Below are 7,656 nucleotides of genomic sequence, written 5' to 3' on the forward strand. Positions count from 1 at the left end.
ATTATTGCTGACCCTTTTTGCTACCATACTATAAGTCTTCCCAGCTCCACATACATCTACGTCGTGCGTTTGACTCTCCTTGGCAATCGCTCTATCCAAGCTTTTGAGAGTTTTGACTACAACGGTTGCCGATCACCGCCTGCTGCTGGGTAAGAACTGGTAAGAATTTGAGATTTGCTTGACGGATTTGTGACACCCGCCACCACCACCACTTGTTAGTAGTCTATAGGATCATATTCTTGTGTGTTTCTATTGCTGCTGACCATGCCAGGATCACAAGTCGATGAGACTGACTGGGAGAACTTGACGAACAAGGAGCTTCATGATACGTTTCAGCAAATTATGAGTGGACAGGTGCAAGATGTGATAAACAGATTTGAAGAGGCCATGGAGAAGATAGATGGCATGGAGAAGACGTTTGAAACAAAGCTCGATAACAAGTTTGCTGAATTGCTTTCGTGTTTTCCACCACCACCACCGGCTGCTCCTGCCGCACCTCTGCAACAACAGCAACAACATCGACTACCTCCACGTCGGGAAACAGCCCTCCGCCGAGCGAGCCGTGTCCCTCTTCAGTCGGGCCAAACTGCTGGTGCTGCTGTTGATACTTCTGTGGCTCCTACTGCTGATGTGGAGGAGGATGATTATGTGGGAGATTATGAGGATGAGGTTGATCAAAATCAGAACTACGTGCCACCACCAGCACAGCAACCACCAGGTCGTCCACATGCAAATAATGGCAATGGTAGGGCTCACCCTCAGGTACGAGATCATGACCATCTCCCTAAACTAAAATTGAATATTCCACCATTTGAGGGTAGATATGTTCCTGATATATATCTTACTTGGGAGTTAGAAACTGAACTACGATTTACATGTTTACAATATCCCGAGGAGAGACGTGTTCCTGTTGCTGTTTGAGCATTCACTAGTTTTGCATGTGTTTGGTGGTCTGAGCATTGTAGATTATATCCTATTCCGGCTACTTGGGCTGCTTTGAAAACTGCTATGCGTACTCGTTGGGTTCCACCATATTATCAACGTGAATTACTTCAAAAATTGCAGCGCTTAAGACAGGGAAAACATTCTGTAGAAGAATATTATCAGGAATTACAAACTGGCATGATTAGATGTGGTATTGTTGAGGAGAATGAAGCTATGCTTGCACGTTTTATGGGTGGATTAAATAGAGAGATTCAGAGGATTCTAGAGTATAAGGAGTATACTAATATCACTCGTTTATTCCATCTTACTTGTAAAGCTGAACGTGAAGTGCAGGATCGACAGGCATTGGCGCGGACTAACTTTTCTGCAGGTCGACCTTCATCATGGACACCACGTGCATCATCTACTTCCACACGTTTTGCTACACCGGCGCCTCCGTCGGCTGCCACCTCCAACCGTGATACAATAAAGCAGGCACAATCACCACTATCTGCCAAGAGCACACCTTCTGGGCCTGCAAAGAGCTCTTCTTCATCCATGGCATCAACAGGGCAAACACATGATATTATTTGTCGACGTTGCAAGGGTGGAGGTCATTATGCGAGAGAATGCCCATCTAAGCGTGTGATGATTGTTACTGAGGATGGTGGGTATGAGTCCGCTAGTGACTATGATGAGGAGACTTTGGCTCTTATTACACGTGAAGAACACGGTGGAGACGATTCTGATCATGAGACGCAATACATGGCTCCTGAAGATGCTGACAGGTATGAATGTTTAGTTGCTCAACGTGTTTTGAGTGTGCAGGTTACACAAGCTGAGCAAAATCAGAGGCATAATTTGTTCCATACAAAGGGAGTTGTGAAGGAACGTTCTGTTCGCGTGATCATAGATGGAGGGAGCTGCAATAACTTGGCTAGCATGGAGATGGTGGAGAAGCTATCTCTCACCACAAGACCACATCCACATCCTTACTACATCCAATGGTTCAACAACAGCGGCAAGGTTAAGGTAACACGTACTGTTCGTGTGCATTTTAGTATCTCTACATATGCTGATTATGTTGATTGTGATGTGGTACCTATGCAAGCATGTTCCTTATTACTTGGTAGACCATGGCAATTTGATAAAAATTCTGTACACCATGGTAGAAACAATCAGTATACTCTTGTTCATAACGATAAAAATATTACTTTGCTTCCTATGACTCCTGATTCCATTTTGAAAGATGATATTAATAGAGCTAATAAAGCAAAACAGGAGACAAATAAGAGTGAAAATCAGATTGTGGCAAAAGAATTTGAGCACCAAATGAAGCCTAATAATAAACCATCTACTGTTGTTTCTGAAATTAAATTGAAAAGTGCATGTTTACTTGCCACCAAATCTGATATTGATGAGCTAGATTTTAGCAAATCTCTTTGCTATGCTTTTGTGTGCAAAGAGGCATTATTTTCATTCGAGGACGTGCCTTCCTCTTTGCCCCCTGCTGTCACTAACATTTTGCAGGAGTTCGCTGACGTCTTTCCACAAGATGTGCCACCGGGATTACCACCTATTCGAGGGATTGAGCATCAAATTGACTTAATTCCCGGTGCTTCGCTACCCAACCGTGCACCATACCGTACCAATCCAGAGGAGACGAAGGAGATTATGCGTCAAGTATAAGAATTGCTCGACAAAGGTTATATACGCGAATCCCTTAGTCCTTGTGCTGTTCCTATCATTTTAGTGCCGAAAAAGGATGGTACGTCGCGTATGTGCGTTGATTATAGAGGCATTAATAAGATTACTATTCGTTATCGTCATCCTATTCCTAGGCTAGATGATATGCTTGATGAATTGAGTGGCTCTACAATATTCTCCAAAGTTGATTTGCGTAGTGGATACCATCAAATTCGTATGAAATTGGGTGATGAATGGAAAACAGCATTTAAAACTAAGTTTGGATTATATGAGTGGTTAGTCATGCCTTTTGGGTTAACTAATGCACCTAGTACTTTCATGAGGTTAATGAACAAAGTTTTACGTGCTTTCATTGGACGATTTGTGGTAGTTTACTTTGATGACATATTGATTTATAGCAAATCTTTGGAGGAACATTTGGAACATTTACGTGCTGTTTTTATTGCTCTACGTGATGCACGTTTGTTTGGAAACTTTGGAAAGTGCACCTTTTGCACCGACCGAGTATCTTTTCTTGGCTATGTTGTTACTCCACAGGGAATTGAAATTGATAAAGCCAAGATTGAAGCTATTGAGAGTTGGCCGCTGCCCAAAACGGTCACACAAGTGAGGAGTTTCCTTGGCCTCGCTGGTTTCTATAGGCGTTTTGTGAGAGATTTCAGCACCATTGCTGCACCTCTCAACGAGCTTACAAAGAAGGATGTGCCTTTTGTTTGGGGTACCGCACAGGAAGAAGCCTTCACGGTATTGAAAGATAAGTTGACACATGCTCCTTTACTCCAACTTCCTAATTTCAATAAGACTTTTGAGCTTGAATGTGATGCTAGTGGAATTGGATTAGGAGGTGTGTTATTACAAGATGGAAAACCTGTTGCATACTTTTTTGAAAAATTGAGTGGGCCTAGTCTGAACTATTCTACTTATGATAAAGAATTATATGCTCTTGTTCGGACCTTAGAAACATGGCAACATTATTTATGGCCCAAGGAATTTGTTATACATTCTGATCATGAATCTTTGAAACACATTAAAAGTCAAGCAAAACTGAACCGTAGACATGCTAAATGGGTTGAATTCATTGAGACTTTCCCTTATGTCATTAAACACAAGAAGGGTAAAGAAAATGTTATTGCTGATGCCTTGTCTCGTCGTTATACTATGCTTTCACAACTTGACTTTAAAATATTTGGTTTGGAGACCATCAAAGATCAATATGTTCATGATGCTGAATTTAAAGATGTATTGCAGAATTGTAAGGAAGGGAGAACTTGGAACAAGTTCGTTCTTAACGATGGATTTGTGTTTCGTGCTAACAAGCTATGCATTCCAGCTAGCTCCGTTCGTCTTTTGTTGTTGCAGGAGGCGCATGGAGGAGGATTAATGGGACACTTTGGCGTCAAGAAGACGGAGGATATACTTGCTACACATTTCTTTTGGCCAAAGATGAGACGGGATGTTGAGCGTTTTGTTGCTCGCTGCACTACATGTCAAAGAGCTAAGTCACGACTCAATCCTCATGGTTTATATATGCCTTTGCCTGTACCTAGTGTTCCTTGGGAGGATATATCTATGGACTTTGTTTTAGGTTTACCTCGAACAAAGAAGGGGAGGGATAGCATATTTGTTGTCGTGGATAGGTTCTCGAAAATGGCACACTTTATACCATGTCATAAAAGTGATGATGCTGTTAATGTTGCTGATTTGTTCTTTCGTGAAATTATTCGCTTACATGGTATGCCAAATACTATTGTTTCAGATCGTGATACTAAATTTCTTAGCCACTTTTGGAGATGTTTATGGGCTAAGTTGGGGACTAAGCTGCTTTTTAGTACTACTTGTCACCCCCGAACTGATGGACAAACTGGAGTAGTCAATAGAACATTGTCTACTGTTCTTAGGGTTGTTTTGAAGAATAATAACAAAATGTGGGAAGAATGCTTGCCTCATATTGAATTTGCTTATAATCGTTCATTGCATTCTACTACTAAGATGTGCCCTTTTGAAATTGTATTTGGTTTCCTACCTCGTGCACCTATTGATTTGTTGCCTCTTCCATCTTCGGAGAAGGTTAATTTTGATGCTAAAGAACATGCTGAATTGATTTTAAAAATGCATGAATTGACTAAGGAAAACGTTGAGTGTATGAATGCTAAATATAAACTTGCTGGAGATATGGGTAGAAAACATGTTGTGTTTGCACCTAGAGATCTTGTTTGGTTACATTTGCATAAGGATAGATTTCCTAATTTGCGCAAATCAAAGCTAATGCCACGTGCTGATGGTCCTTTTAAGGTGTTAGAGAAAATAAATGAAAATGCATATAAACTTGAGCTGCCTGCAGATTTTCGGGTTAGTCCCACTTTTAACATTGCAGATTTAAAGCCTTATTTGGGTGAGGAAGATGAGCTTCCGTCGAGGACGGCTTCATTTCAAGAAGGGGGGGGGGATGATGAGGACATCAATACCATTGTTACACCGACAATCCCTACTGTTACATATACTGGACCAATTACTAGAGCTCGCGCACGCCAATTAAATTACCAGGTACTTTCGTTTCTTGGTAATGATTCTAATGTTCATGAGATTATGATGCTGTCTAAATTGGATACATTTGTTTTGCTTACAAATGAAGGGCCTAGCTTGGAGAAGGATGAACATTGGAGCAAGAACACGCATGGAGTTGATGGCATGCGCAAGGGGATCAAGAACGGAGTTACAAGTGATGATTTCAGGACTTTGAAGCCGCCATAAGGAGTGCATGAAGCCTTGGACGAAATATACAAGATGCCACTTCATAATATTATATTGTCTAGCTAATGAGGGGAGTTTTGAGATGTAGTGTGTAGGGGGGTGGGGAGGGGGACGGATGCCCAGATGATGCGGGGAACTGGGATGGGAGCAATACTGGAGTAGGTCAAATAGGAACAGTTGGGGTCTATCTGGTCTTGAGGGTTTTTTGAAGAAATATATACAAAGAGTAGAGTAGGGGGGAATGGAGAGTGCTTGGCGTCTATATGTGAATTTTGCTTATTAAGTCGTTCATGGGATCGCATCTACTTACTGTGAAGGAGGGGATGTGGCGGCTTGTCTGAAAATTGTATTTTGGTTTCGCTCAGACCGTCGTGCGGGCGAGCTGCCTATTGATTTTGTTCGAATCTTCCATCCTTCGCAGAAGGGTTAATTTTGATTGCTAGAGGCGAACTGGGATTATGCTGGAACTTGATTGTACAAAAGATGCATGAATTGGCCTAAAGGCAACGTTGAGATGTTATAATGCTAAAGTAAATACTTGCTCGGGATAGATCTTGTGGTAGGCGAAAACATGTTGTGTGTGATTTGCAACCTAAGGATCTTTGTTTGGGTACGATTTGGGCATAAGGAGAGTAGATTCTCTAGATTGTTGGGGCGCAAAATCAAAGCAATGCCGTGGACGTGCGTTGAAGGTCTTAGTTAAAGATGGTTAGGAAAAGGTAAAGTGAAAATGCATATGGAAACTGGTTGAGCTGCCTAGCGAGGAGTTTTCGGGGTAGTCGACCCACTGGGGTTTAACAGTTGCACTGGGGGGATTTAAAGGCCGCTTATGTTTGGTAGGAAGAATTGAGCTTGCCTGTCGGGGGTGTGCTGGCAGGAGGTATGGGACTCGGTCGTCGGTCATCTTTCAAGAAGGGGGGGGTGGTCGATGAGTGGACAGTCAATACCGAGTTGTTGAGGCAGCGAGGAGCGACAGCTGGCGTGAAGATGGAGATTGAGGGATGGGTGGGGTGGGACGGCCAGGGTGGGACAATGGGGGTGTCCCTACGTTCATATACTGGGGGGAAAGTGCTCAATTACTGTAGAAGCTCGCGCGACTGTGAGTGCAATTAAATCGGTACCAGTCGGTGGCGTGAGGGAGGGGATCTCGTGTTGCTTGGTAAAGATTTTGAGATGTTTCAATGTGGCATTTGGAGTGCTTGGGGGTCCTGAGGCGAATGATCGGATTAGGAGAGGTCGATATTTTGGTGTGGGGTGGGTTTTTGGCTTAGCAAATGTGGTGGGAAGGGGGCCCGTCCTTGGGAGAAGGATGAAATGGTATATTAGAGTGAAGGGGCAATGGAATCACGCCAGATGGACTTGATGGAGCAGTGGGGCGCGAAGGGGGGGATCAAGAGACGGGAGTTGAGGCAAGGTGAAGTTCAGCCGGTGGAAGGAGGGGAGGGCCGGCCATAGAGAGGAGGTGGGCAGGGAAGCTGTTGGGGACGAACTAGAGTACAAGATGGCCCGCTTCATAGACTGATTTGGCGTGGGGCGGAAGGGCCATGGGAGGGGGGGGCGGAGTGCGAGTGGCTGGGCGTTAGACCGGTTATTAATGGGGGCCATCCGATGTAATTTCGAAATGTAGGGTTAACGTATTGTGAGGGAGTGAGTGGGCGGTGATGGGTGTGTGGAGCTAGTGGGGAGGGAGGGGGTGTCCCGGGGGTAATAGTGTGGGGAGTCAGTAGGGGAGTGGATGGGGTGGGTTTCGGACGCCTCACTCGCTGCAAGGCTCGATTGGGAGAAGGGTCCACGGCGCTGTTTCTTGCGTACCATATAGTTAACATGCTCGTGTATGGGAGTCTTTTAGATTTGTTTTGTTTAAGATTGTTTAAAATAGTTCGCGCATTAGCTGCCAACTTGCGGTCGGGTGTAGAGCAAGACTCCGTTTCGGTGGTGCGTGGGTAGGGTGAATCGAGGACCAAGACTGTTGCGCGACGCCCAGCTATGATCAAATAGGAGTGTGGGGCAGGTTGACGGGGGGGGCTTTCCGGCATGCGTTAATCAAGCGGCAATATCCGGATTGGCAGACGCTCAGTTCTTGCTGTTCTTCGTTCAATTGTTCGCGCGGGAAACAGACCCAATCGGTGGTGCGAGAGTTGAGGCGGCTCACGGCAGTGTTCAAGTGGGAAATCGCCCTGCTGGAAGTTGGTTATAATCGCGGATTGTTAAAGTGGGCGTGCGGAAGGGAGCGTCATCGTCGAGTCAGAGGGGTGGCGGTGGGGTTCGTGGGGA

Source organism: Triticum urartu, chromosome 5 (genome assembly GCF_003073215.2).
Source record: "Triticum urartu cultivar G1812 chromosome 5, Tu2.1, whole genome shotgun sequence".
In the NCBI taxonomy this organism is placed as follows: Eukaryota; Viridiplantae; Streptophyta; class Magnoliopsida; order Poales; family Poaceae; genus Triticum; species Triticum urartu.